General features: G+C 34.1%; 1 protein-coding gene across 1 annotated transcript in view; it reads right to left on the reverse strand.

The window, feature by feature from the left end:
• The window catches only part of PTPRD (protein tyrosine phosphatase receptor type D), a 2419801-nt gene that overhangs the window by 707756 nt on the left and 1698075 nt on the right, over window positions 1-13970 (reverse strand). The window contains exon 12 of the mRNA XM_064580091.1: window positions 4493-4528. The gene's annotated coding sequence lies outside the window, so the exon portion shown is untranslated. The remainder of the gene's footprint in view (window positions 1-4492; window positions 4529-13970) is intronic.

Consider the following 13970-nt stretch of genomic DNA (forward strand, 5'->3'; position numbering starts at 1 on the left):
ACATAGGCTTGGATTATTAAAGTTTTAAAAATGGTATAATACATTTAAGGCTCAATCATTTTAACTTTTCTCCAAGATCACTTTTTCAAAGTATTCTAAAAAATATACATAATATTATATATTTCATTGAAAGGAGGGAATGATCTTGCTATAGTCTCCGTGTGCCTGCATTTTATAGTCTCTGTGCACATGTAATTGTGTCTATCAGCATGTCTGTGCATGTGAGTGTACGTGTGTATATGAAGGAATAGAAAGAGAATTATTTCTTAATTTTGCTCAATAGTATAATTATTTAGGACAATTTATCTTAAAAAAGATAAAACAGGTTTATTTTAGTGAAGTCAGTTAGGAACAAATGTTTTTTTTTTCAATTAAACTATTAACAAATCACATAAGAGCCTCATTTTTATTTTTTCCCCTAAAGAGGTTCAAGAGGCTGGTGTCTCAAAGGGACTATTCAGAATGCATTTGTATATAAAAATTATCCTCTTCCCTGACTTCAGTAAGTATATTTAGACCAACTCAAATGAACCACAAATTTCATACCATCAGCAGGAAAGCAGGGGCATACAGAAAAGAGGATCGTTGAGTTTTGTTAATGAGGAGAGGAATGCCAATAAGAAGAAAGAAATATAGGACCTGGGACTTCTCTCTACTAAACTATCATAAGAATACTGATGAATTGGATCTTAAAGGCACATGCAGGAGGACTTGTGGAATTTGTTGTCAACTGGCCAAGTAGGAAAGAATTGAAGATTTTTTTTTTAAATTATCACTAATGCCTTCCCACAGAACTTATTGAAGACACAACACTGAGTTGGTGAGACTAACTACTTACCCTTCCAGCAGTCCTCCCCATCCTTGGGACCTAGCAATTACTTTTGCTCTCCCTCCTCTTTTCCAGTAAGCATTTTCTCTACACCAATATTGATAAAATCATGTGATAATGCTTCCACCAATATTTGTATTGAAAATACTGTATTTCACTAAGAAAGGCAGGGGCATTTCACCATGTACATGAGCTGTGTAAAGAGTTCTGGATCCCACGAAGGGGTATGTGCACCCCGATATTTATAGCAGCAATGTCCACAATAGCCAAACTGTGGAAAGAGCCAAGATGTCCATCAACAAATGAATGGATAAAGAAGATGTGGTATATATCTGAAACAAATAATGCAATATATGTTAAGAAAAAAAAAAAAAAGAAGAAGATAGCAGGAGGGGAAGAATGATGGGGGGAGCAAATCGGAGGGGGGAGATGAACCATGAGAGACTATGGACTCTGAAAAACAAACTGAGGGTTCTAGAGGGGAGGGGAGTGGGAGGATGGGTTAGCCTGGTGATGGGTATTAAAGAGGGCACGTTCTGCGTGGAGCACTGGGTGTTATGCACAAACAATGAATCATGGAACACTACATCTAAAACTAATGATGTAATGTATGGTGATTAACATAACAATAAACCCCCAAAAAACAAACAACCAACAAAAAAAGAAGATGTGGTATATATATACAATGGAATATTATGCAGCCATCAAAAGGAGTGAAATCTTGCCATTTGCAACGACGTGGATAGAACTGGAGAGTGTTATGCTGAGCGAAATAAGTCAATCAGAGAAAGCCATGTATCATATGACCTCACTGATATGAGGAATTCTTAATCTCAGGAAACAAACTGAGGGTTGCTGGAGTGGTGGGAGGTGGGAGGGATGGGGTGGCTGGGTGATAGACATTGGGGAGGGTATGTGCTATGGTGAGCGCTGTGAATTGTGCAAGACTGTTGAATCACAGACCTGTACCTCTGAAACAAATAATACATTATATGTTAAAAAAAAAAAGAAAGAAGAAGATAGCAGGAGGGGAAGAATGAAGGGGGGGAGATAGGAGCGGGAGATGAACCATGAGAGATGATGAACTCTGAAAAACAAACTGAGGCTTCTAGAGGGGAAGGGGGTGGGAGGATGGGTTAGCCTGGTGATGGGTATTAAAGAGGGCACGTTCTGCATGGAGCACTGGGTGTTATAGGCAAACAATGAATCATGGAACACTACATAAAAAATTAATGATGTAATGTATGGTGATTAACATAACATAATAATAATAAAAAAAGAGAGAGAGAAAAAAAAAAGAGTTCTGGATCCTAATTGCAACTCTGTCCCTTTTCTGTCTAGCTGAACTCAGTCACATTATTCAGCTTTTCTGAGAGTCATCTGCAAAGGGGGGCAATCATATATTCTTTACATGATTGATTTGAGAATTATCTGAGTAAATGTATAAAAAACCACCTAGCCTAGTGCTACAAAAATAGAGGAGAGGTCCTAGTTTTATTCGAAGAGAGGAATGTAAGGCACCACACAGCAGGTAGAGATTTTTATGAGACTGAAAAACTTTTCCTGTACTCCAGATGTAGATCCATGAAGATGATGACTACAGCTTTTTAAATGATAGATTGATTTACTGCCCCCCCCCCTGCAAGTAGCCTTTGTAATGATAAAGTTGAATTATAAGTACAAACATTTGTAACAATGTTGCAAAGTTATTTGTGTGGCTCATGGGCTTTTGGACAGGAATTTTGAGGGTGCTCAAACCCATGCCTCACCCACTAATGTTGACTACATTCCAAATGTAGTCAGATTGATGACCTGTTCAAATGTGATAGTAATCCCTGAGTAGGTTGTATTATCCTTGTTTGAACATGAAAACATTGAGGCCCAGATTGATTAAGTGGATCTTCATGGTGACGTTGGGATTTTGCCCAGTATTTTGGAGTCAGAATCAATGGGAACTTTCTATTGTACCATCACTGAACTCTGCTAGTGATAACTTTATACATAATGGATCATAAATAACCAAAATCTTTTCCCCAAGATACTTCAACTGTTAAGAAGAAACCTTATATTGTGTTGATCAATGATTAACACATTATAGCCACTGAAAAACCAATGAACAACAACAACCATAAACTAAAGCACACTTCCCAAGTACTGCTAAAAAGGAATTTTTGCTTATTTATATCATTATGCCAATACAAAGGACATTATCTTGTTGAATCTTTATGATTTATGCCTTGGGACAAAAAAATTGTCAATTCTACAAGGTTCTCTGGTAAATCTGTACATTATGATTGAGATCAGTACCACTAGTAACCTTCCCGTTGCCTGCAAATAGCAATTACAGGATAACCATAGGGTAAATCTAGACTTTGTGTCCCTGAATGCAGGACTAATTTGAACTGTTCTGACTGTAAATTTGAATTGTTTAACATATATTTTCTTTAAATTAGAAATACATTTTAATAACTTATTTCACCTCTCCAGATGTATGATTTTCCTTTTTTCAGAAGTCAAGGGATTTCAAGAGTAGAGCAAGTTTAGAATACTCATAAGAAAACTTGAAACAAATCAAGAAACATTTTCATTTAAGCATGGCTTAAACTGAGCATAAAGCAGAATTCTTAGACACATCCCATAATTATACAATATCTAGAATTTTTTTCTTCAATAAGACAGATAAAAATATTCAATGCTTATATTTTTAAAACCATTTAAGTTCTAGCTTCAAGAAACGAAATTGTCAAATAAGTAGGGAACATTTAAAATGAAACTTTCTTCCCCTATCTTTTACCATTTGCTCTTTTCTGTTTCCCTTTTTCTCAGGCACAACCTATGGCATATCTTGTCTCTCCAATATCTACTCTCTACTCTTAATTTGTTCCAATATCTACTCTCTATTCTTAAGTTCTTCTATCTCAAATTCCATTCTTCCAAATAGAGACAAATGAAGCATGGAATGTATGTCATGTTTTTTTTTTTTTTTTTTAACTCTTTGTTCTTTTGGTGATCTACTTTCTTCCTTCTTATTATGTGTAATTCTCCCTTTGCTCATTTGCTTTCCTTTTGATCATCCTTCCACCTCTTCTCCTTCCTACTCCATTATTAACATTGTTAACTGAAGCCTCTTCCCCTCAACATCCCAACACATTTCATTCCAATGTTGGGTGTGGATCTCACATTACCCAAACTATATGGTACTGAGTCATGGTTCTACATGAGGTGGTTTGGGAAATCAAATCAACCACTCATTGACCTATTCTATTGACAAGCGAGTGGTAAGAATAAGACAAGTATAGCAACATATATTTTGTAAAAAAAAATTACCTTGGAAAAATTCACTGTATGGATTCATATTCACTCTTATGAAAACATGCCCATGTTTGGGCTTGAAATTTTGCCCCATCTGTAATGTCTTTATGTCTGCCTACCATATACAGAAAATTCAGGTGGGTTTTTTTAAGTTTCCAGATAATCTCAAAGTGTTAAAAGTTTACTTTTATTCCTTATACTCCATAATAAAATTGATCACACTTTTCTAAAAAGCTACAACCCCAAGTAATAAAGAAATACTATTAAGTAATAAAACAAACAAACAATTTGAAAGTCAGGCAAAACAAAAACAAAAACAAAAACAAAAAAACAGCATGCTTTAAGTCTTACTTGTTTAGATCCCACGGCTATTTACCAGACGTCTCCCTAAACAAAGAAGAAATGTGACAATAATTAAAATGTTGTGAAAATGATGCTATTAAAAACTGTTCACCTAGGTGATGCATGTTTATATTATGTAGGTAGTAAAAAATATCAAATTCCAAAAGAACCTGAGGTTAGTTATATTTTGGCATTACTTTCATATTCATTGTTGTGAAAAGCAGTTGAAAATATTCCTTTTTAAGAAAGAAGCAAAACATGCTATGATTGTTCTGGAAAGATAAATGATAACCTTAGAATATTAATTCAATATGCTTTGTAATCACAATTTTATATGAGTAATATTCATAAGCATCAAATGTTATTAAATAAAAAAACAAATTTCTGTTGGAAAAATCAGTGAAAAATTCTTTTTTTTATTATGTTATGTTAACCACCATACATTACATCATTAGTTTTTGATGTAGTGTTCCATGATTCATTGCTTGTGTATAAACATCCAGTGCTCCAGGCAGTACGTACCCTCTTTAATACCCATCACCATGCTAACCCATCCTCCCACCCCCCTCCCCTCTAGAACCCTCAGTTTGTTTTTCAGAGTCCATAGTCTCTCATGGTTTGTCTCTCCCTCCGATTTCCCCTCCTTCATTCATAAATCTGTGAAAAATTCTTTCAAAATGAAATACTCCTTGCACTGTAAACTTTTGTTAAGATTTAGTTATTTGGCAAATATACACAAAGCCCATTCAGTTGCTTTAACTAACATCACAGGGTCTCTAGAATACAGAATCTTCCAAAGTATGATCATAGTGTGAAAAAAGAAAGAAAAATCTATATCTTACAACTGGGCTGAGGAAAAGGCTAATTAAAATTTTAATTAAAATGTGGACAATTAGGGGCGCCTGGGTGGCTCAGTTGGTTAAGCGACTGCCTTCGGCTCAGGTCATGATCCCGCGGTCCTGGGATCGAGTCCCGCATTGGGCTCCCTGCTCTGCGGGGAGTCTGCTTCTCCCTCTCCCACTCCCCCTGCTTATGTTCCCTCTCTTGCTGTGTCTCTCTCTGTCAAATAAATAAATAAAATCTTAAAAAAAAAAAAAAAAAAAAATGTGGACAATTATAGTAGTATATATACATTTTAAATTGATTTTGAAAAAGATACAAGTCCATAAAAGTTTGATAGGGTTTCAGAAGTTTCATAAGCCTTTCTCAAAACTAGACAACCATGCTGGCATTTTTCCAATGATTTTCATCAAACCTGTAAACCTATTTCTTTTGTTGTTTTTCTTTGTTTGTTTTTCATTTTGCAAGAGTAAAATTGGAGCAATCAATTAGGACTCTACATGAGAAGCCTAGGCAAGTGGAAATATTAATTCATTTCTGTAAATTACTAGAAAATGCAAACTGATCTTGAGTAATATAAGATCAGTGATTATCTGTAGATGTGGGCAAGGAAGGGGGGAAGAAGGCATAAATAAGGGCTATAAATAAACTTTTGGGGTTGATGGATATATTTGTTATCTTGATTGTTGTGATGGCTTTTTAGGCATATACATATGTCAAAACCCATCAAATTGTATGCCTTAACATGTACAGTATATTATGTGTTAACTCTACCTTACTAAAGTTCTGAAGAAATAAATGGAAGCATGTAAAATACATATTTAATTTAGGACATGAATGTATAGTTAACCCTTTGGAAAAATTAATGGAGGTTGTTATTGTTGCAATTTTGCTTTAAAAGATTATATGACTGCTGTGTGATGACCAGGTTGGGGAGAGGATGGTTGGAAATGGAAATGAAATTCTCTAAGGAAGTTTGGACTATCATACTGGCAGGAGAGGAAAAAGATGGCTGGATGATTGATGATGGAGTTAGTAGGTGCAAAGGAAAGTCTTACTGATGTGAGGTAGGGCAGAGTAAGTAATGAAGGATGATGGCCAGGTTTGTGGCTTTAGCTACTAGATGTATGGTGCTGCCATTTCCTGAGATAGTGAAGATTGGAAATACATTCAATTTGATAGAAGAGGTCCATTTTAGACATATTATTTGTGAAATGTCTATGAGATGACCAAATGAGAATTTTAAGTTGGGTAAAGGTTTCTAGAACTCAGAGGAGAAGTTTGAGCTACACAAATAATTTTGAGCATTGCAAGCCTCTAAATGAGTAGATGACTCCCATGGAACGGAGGCAAATGCCACTGAATAGGAATAGATAAAGGAACCCAGAGTCTGCGTGCTAGGTGACTTATCTACTTGATTCTTATTTCCTTCCTCCCTCCTCCAAATAACCAGAGCAAGGGTAAAAAGGAACTCAATAAGTCAGGGGATAATTTTTATGTTTTTCATGCTTATTTGAGGCTTCTTTCTGTTTTTATATTTAAAAATATAAAAAAATATAAAAATATGTTTTGTTATATAGAAAACACAAATTAAATATTTTAGTAAATTAATCTAATCTACCTCCAGTTTCATCTTTGTGTGTGTGTCTTTATTTTTATTTAATTATTTATTTTTATTACGTTCAGTTAGCCAACATACAGTACATCATTAGTTTTTGATGTAGTGTTCAATGACTCATTAGTTGCATATAACACCCAGTGCTCATCACAACATGTGCCCTCCTTAATACCCATCACCTGATTACCCCATCTCCTCACCCCCTCCCTTCTGTAACCCTCAGAAATTAACCTCAAAGGCTCTTGGATGTTATAGATGTTTATAATCATCTCACCTAAAGTACATCTTTTAAATAACCTTTATACATCTTTTGTTACATATATACTTTCTAAATCAAATTGGAAGTGCTAAATTTCTTGAAAAGAAATCAAAATAATTTGCAGAACTTGAACATCTATTCTTTGCAACATGTGCTTGGAATGTGGAAAAAACTGTGATATAATTTGCAGAAAGTAGCTGGAAATTCCATACTGTGATGTTCTGTAATTAGCAGCTCTTACATACTCTTAAAAGATTGATCATAGAAATAGAGTGAATAACTTTGGAATCACAGTTTATTATTATAAAAGGAAAATAAAACATAGGAATTTCATGGATTGGTATGGAATGGTGTTCTTCAAAGTCATGTTCAGTTTAAGAATGATTCATTAGAGACCTGGTTTTGTTAGTTTCCATTTGTTTTGAGCATTGCTGGGATGTTGGGGAGTCATGTAAACTTGCTAGATTTTTGTTTCTTCATCTGTAAAATGAAAATAATACAATACTTTCAAGGGTCTTGGTGAGAATAAGTGCCACAAAGTACACAATAATGCCTTCCACAGTGCATGGTACTATAGACTGCAGAAATAAAACCACTACAATAATAATAAGGAGACATTATGGCTAACGGTGGCACCTGATATTACATGTAAGAAGTACTCAGTGGATTTGATTTGTGTACTATATTTAATTTAATTTAGAATTATCCAAGTCATTAATAAGACCTATAAAGAAATAACACCAACTCTTGAGATATTAATGAAAGTAAATGAAAGAAACACACATTTAAAAAAATCTTGTACACTGCTGACTGTGAATTTTTGACCTACATAGTAAAAATGAAAATTCTACTACTTGCTCACAGTGCATTGCTTGGACTGAAACATACTTCTGAAATATGGTCCCCCCATCTCTCCCAGCCCTCTCTTTATGCTTAGTTACATTTCTAATTTTCTAATTTATTTTTTATTCTTTTCTTGGTGCTGTGTGATATTGCCCAATTTTTCATTATCTCACCTTTGTTCAATATTAAATCATTAATCATAATTTAATAACTACTTAGTCTTTAATTTATTTTTATAAAAATAATACTTATTTTAGTATTTAAAAAATAATTCAATATTCACTGTTGAGACTTGGTGAAGAAACAGAAAACAAAAACCATTCATAATTCTATCACCAAGAGACAACTGCTATTGACTTTTTGGTATATAACCACTAGTTTGTTTTTTATGTACAAATATATATTTTATAAGTTCAGTAATGGCATTTTGTTCCTCTTATTTTTTACTTACTTTCCCATGAATATTTTTAATAATATGAATTGTTTTTCTGCAACATTTTTAAGTACTGCATAGCTATTTAAAATTTTAATTTTATAGATGAAACACAATTTGATAAACCCATCGAAAAGGCTGTTGTCAGTTCTTTTTTCTTGTATAAGCAGCCCTGTGATAAACATCCTCAAGGCTATATATTTGCATTAATCATGATTATTTCCTTAGGATGAATGCTGGACTCAGTCAAGCCTGCATATCAAATTATAAATTTTATAATACCTATTGCCAAGTTGCACTCCAAAAAGGTTATAACATAGAATACTCCTACCAGCAAGATATGAGAATACCTCCTTCTTCATAGTGAAGCTAGTAATAGATACTGTCATATTTGAATTTTATGTTTTGCCAATTTGATATATAAATTGCATCATTTATTGTTTTAATATATTTCTTTGGTTACCAGATGAGTTGAAAAAAATCTCATATCTTTTATTTGTATTTATTAGTTTCTGAAATGCTGATTATAATTCATTGTTATCTATTAGAGCACATGTCTCTGGTATAATCACTTAAATTAACTTCTTATATATTAAAGTATTAACTAAAAACATAGAAATTTGATTAAGAAGACCAATGATGACTTTAATGTTTCCGGGATTAACATATGCAAGATTCATCCTAAACCCAAGAGAAAGTTACAGCTTTCTTCATTTACTGAGATACAAAAGTGATTATAAGTAGGTGAATGAATTTAAGTAAGTTCAGTTTTATGCTTCATTTTTTATTACCCCATTTTCATTCAAATTTGAATCAAAGTTGAATTTATTTTATTGTTGTTTAGTTCCCTGCATAAATTTTTAGATTGTTTACATCAATACATTTTTATTTGTTATTATGTTGGTTATGTTTTATTTTCTCTTCTCTTGAAACTGAACCAAAACTAAATTTTTCTTGACATGTTACCCAAGTGGGAGGACTTACTGGTGTAGTGAAGGTTAGGACAAAAGCCAGCCTTCAATATCATCTTTGTGTAAGGTTTTCTTTGCTCACCCACAGCGTCTGATGCTTTGTCCTGGTTTTGACGTCATTACATAGAATGTGACTTCTTTGAGGTAGGTGTTGACATCATTATAAGGAAGGCAACACCTTTGAGGTCAGCAGCTAATCTCAATGTAATCTCAAGGGAATTCAGGTGTGTACTCCTAGGTATACTTCCCTAGATGCTGATGAGGCATTTTTATTTCATGATAAAAACAAGAAAATTAGGAATTTATGCAGCTGCAAGATTATAAATCAGCTGATGTTCATTAGTGATTAGCAAATAAATATGTCATATCTATGAGAGCTGAAGTAAAATATTTCATATTACTATAGTGTTTTAAAATCTGTTCACTATCCTATGTGACCCTCATAAGGAGTAGGTAAGGAGGATATTGTAGGGGGCAAAAAATAGTTTTGTAGACATATTTACTAGCGACATGATCTTGGCAAGTCAATTAAGTTCACAGAGTAGTCAGTCTCCTTTTCAGTAAAATAGATATAAAAAAGGAAATGATACTTATCTTTCATGGCTGTTCTGAGTTTCAAAAATACAATGGAATTCATCACTTAATACTTAACTTGTTCATTGATTTATTTAACACATACGTTTGAACATCTACCTTGAGTTGTAGACACTAGGAATTACAGTTTGGAAAAGAAAAAGTCAAGGTTTCTGCTCTGATACAGATTATATGCTAGTAGGTAACATAGGTAATAAACAACCATTGTAGATAGATAGATGGACAGACAAGCAGATGAATTGACTTCAAATAGAATTAAATGCCATGAAGAAAATAAAACAACTACTGTATAGGAAGTGTTGGGTAATGCTGAATAGAGTAGTCAGGAAAATCTTGTTGAAAGATGATAATTTGTGCTGAGACGTGAATAACAGAAGGAACAGCCATGGAAAGAGAAAGGGGTGAGGACCTCTAGAAAGGACATATGTGTGCAAAGACTCTGACATAGGAACAAACTTTAGTGTTTGAAGAACACAAATGTGCCCAGTGTGGTTACAGTATAGTGAGACAGAAAAAGCCTGGTATTACAGCAGTGGGAGGGGAGGCGTAGGTCAGATCATAGACTTTGTAGTCATGACAAGGGGTTGGCTGCAGTAAGGTAAGAGGGAGCTATGATGATGATGGCGATGATGATGACAATGAAGAAGAAGGAGAAGGAGGAAGAATAGGAAGCAATAAAGGTCAAGTTCATTATTAATTCAATAGCTCAGGAAACTGTGTCTTTTGTTTTTGTTTTTGGCCTAAATGTTATCTTGCAAACCAGCTACTGAGTCTGGTTTCCTGTTCAGACTCTGTTCAGTTTTATTTTCTCTATGTTTTGTTGCTGCCTGTAGTAATGATGATTTTTCACCTCCTAAACTGAAAGTTGATTATTGCTCTTGATTTTTGTTTGTTTGTATTTCTTTTCTTAAGGCGTGTGCCAGTTTTCTGCATTGATTTCAGTGCTGAAGAAGCAATTACAAGACTCAATAGATTTATTTAGAAATTAGATTTCTAACATTCTCAACTGCTTTATTTTAATAACAGCTATAATTAACAGACATCTTTATAGCCTTTCCACTTTCTACTTATCTCATGCCCCACATCCCTTTTCTTTAAATGCGTCTCTCTTACTACTCATATATGTTAGCCCTATCCGCCAAAAAACAAAACAAAACAAAACAAACAAACAAACAAAAGCTTCAACTGACATTCTTGGAAGGACTGTCCCTCTCTAGTACTTATCTCCTAAACTATGTCTTTTGCTGGTTTGAGCCTCGTCTGCTTGAGCATCCATTTCTTTTTCTCATTTATGGCTTATCCCCTTGACTGGATAATCCACTCTCTATCATTGGCTTTGGCACCTGCTGTGTTCTTCCCAACGCTATTTCAGGTTGTACCTCAGCTTTCCTGCATAGCTTCTGGCATATATCATGAATCTTGTCCAAACCATTTACTACTCACACCCTCCACTATTCCAGACGGATTGACAAAATGTAACTGTCAACCAGGATGTAATTTGTTTTCCCCTGCCCTCCATATAGCACTTTTTGCCTGCATTTAAATAAACAATAACCCCTCAGATCACTAATAATACACTATATGTTAATTACTTGAATTTAAATAAAATAAAATTTATAAATAAACAAACAACCTTAGTTATAAGAAGAATAAATATATATACAACTCATGCCTTTGCAACTTAGGTTTTATCTATTTGACAATAGCTGTTATGTGAACAACAAATCCTTACAGATGCATATGCATGGTACAAATACTGTAATTTTATTTGTAGTCATCTAGGAGTTTCAAAAAATATTGATTGAGTTTAGGGAGGAATTTTTTTCTAAACTATTCTTGTAAATATTATGAGTTTTGGACTTTAGCATCAGTTTTATTTTGCAGGAAGATTATAGTATAATATTAAGAGTTGATGTGGGGCTTTCAACCAGATTAGTTTCCCTAATGACAATCTTTATACCATGTATTTGTATCTTGAAATCTTTAAGATTCAAAGTCTCTCAGTAAAATCAGAGTACATCTGAAAAATCTTATCACATAAAATGGAGGTGGTGTGGGTAATAAGTGGGCGTAAATAGGCCTGAAGGGAGAAAATAGTATTTGGCAATGGTAGAGTTTGAGTGCCTTCTAAGGACAGATTTCACTTATTTTACACTTTCTTTAAGATTCGTTTTGTCAAATTTATCCTTAAGATTTTTGTTATATGTTAATGAGTCATGCCCTTCAAACTAAACCATTTGGCCTACTGGCAGTTTCTATCTTACATGAAATGATAGTAATATAAGCAAATCCCCCATGATAAAGAAAATATTACCCACATTCAGCTTCTTTACCCTCTACACCAGGATTCATTACTTTAATCAGTAATTCTTTGTGTGAAATCTCATCAAGCTCTCCTTGTATATGTAAATCTATAGCCCACCATTGGATCTACAATTCCCTGATAAAGCATTTGCCACAGCCTTTAAACCTGTCCATGGAGTAATTGCACAAAACCTCCCTATAAAAATTGATGTTGGAGATCCCTTATCAAATCACTTTTTCCAACACATTCTTTTATTAAATCTTCTAAATTTGTTTCCGAGAATTCCTCCATACTGGTAAGATAATCAGACAATATTTGTTGGAGCTCACTAAATTATGTCTCCATAATACTATTATGCTCACCGTTTTTCAACTATCAATATTCTCATCACTCTATATACAAATAAATCGCAGAGCTAAAATTATACTAGCTTTACTTGACTTTCCATTTACTGTAGGTTATCCTAGTCCTGGTATTTCATTTATCCTAAAACAAGAGTAAGTGTTACATTTTAGAAAATAAATCTTCACTGAAACCTATAAAGTTAACCTTATAATGAAATCAGTGATAATATTATCACAGCCACTTGGTAAATAATACAAGACTGGTGATTAATAAAGTCTATTTATATACTAAAATTACTGTAACACTTTACTATCATCAATCCATCGACAATTATTTACTGTGTCTTCTCTATGAAAGGCACTCTGCTAAGTGATATGAGGGACGGAGAGAAGTATCAGCACTCAGGATACTGACAGTCTGGCCATGATGCAGTTCTCCTGCATTAATTACAAAAGGCAGACGTAGGACATGCCAGCTGCATGGTATAGCTATTACATCTCATGAGATGAGATCATAGTCTTGTGGTGGTTAGGGAAATCTACCCAGGAGAGGTAGAACTTAAGCTGGGAGAGCCTTGAGATCTCATTATGTTGAAAAAGGGAGGGACATAAGGGTGAGAGCATAGGCGAAGAATGTAAATGAGAGGCACAAGGTATACTGCAGAGCTGCATTGTTCAGTATGGTAGCCACCAGCCACATACAGCTTTTGAGCACCTCAAATGTGGTTAGTCTGAATTGAGACGTGTGATTTCAGACGTAGTATGAAACAAAGTAAAATATCTTATTATTAGCAATTATTACATGTTGAAATGATCATATTTGGGATATACTGGGTTAAATATAACAATGCCATTATGACAATTAATTTCACCTGTTTGTTTTTACATTTTATGATGTGGCTAATAGAAAATTTAAATTACACACATGGCTCCCATTTGTGATTTGATTTGTATTTCTGTTGGACAGCATCAAGTTACTGAGTAATTGTAAAGAGGCTGGGTTTATTAAATATGTATTTTTAAGGAAAATAATCAGGCCAAAAAGTGCTGACTGTTTAGGAGAAGCCAGAGATTAGAGATGCAGGGAATGATAACTACACAAAGGCCCATGTATGAGGAGATAGGGCTGAATGAAGCAGGTGGCAATGAGGGAGAGATGGCGTGGCAATAATAGTTTTTTGTGTCTGATTACTTTTGCTCAATAAATAGTTTTTTTAGATTGTTCCTAGTGCCAGAGACATTATAAAAGAAGACTTTCAGAATAATCAACTCCAGTGACT

This window comes from Mirounga angustirostris, unplaced genomic scaffold (assembly GCF_029215605.1).
Source record: "Mirounga angustirostris isolate CCGP_5_RB_7025 unplaced genomic scaffold, mMirAng1.0.hap1 SCAF_15, whole genome shotgun sequence".
NCBI classification, from domain to species: domain Eukaryota; kingdom Metazoa; phylum Chordata; class Mammalia; order Carnivora; family Phocidae; genus Mirounga; species Mirounga angustirostris.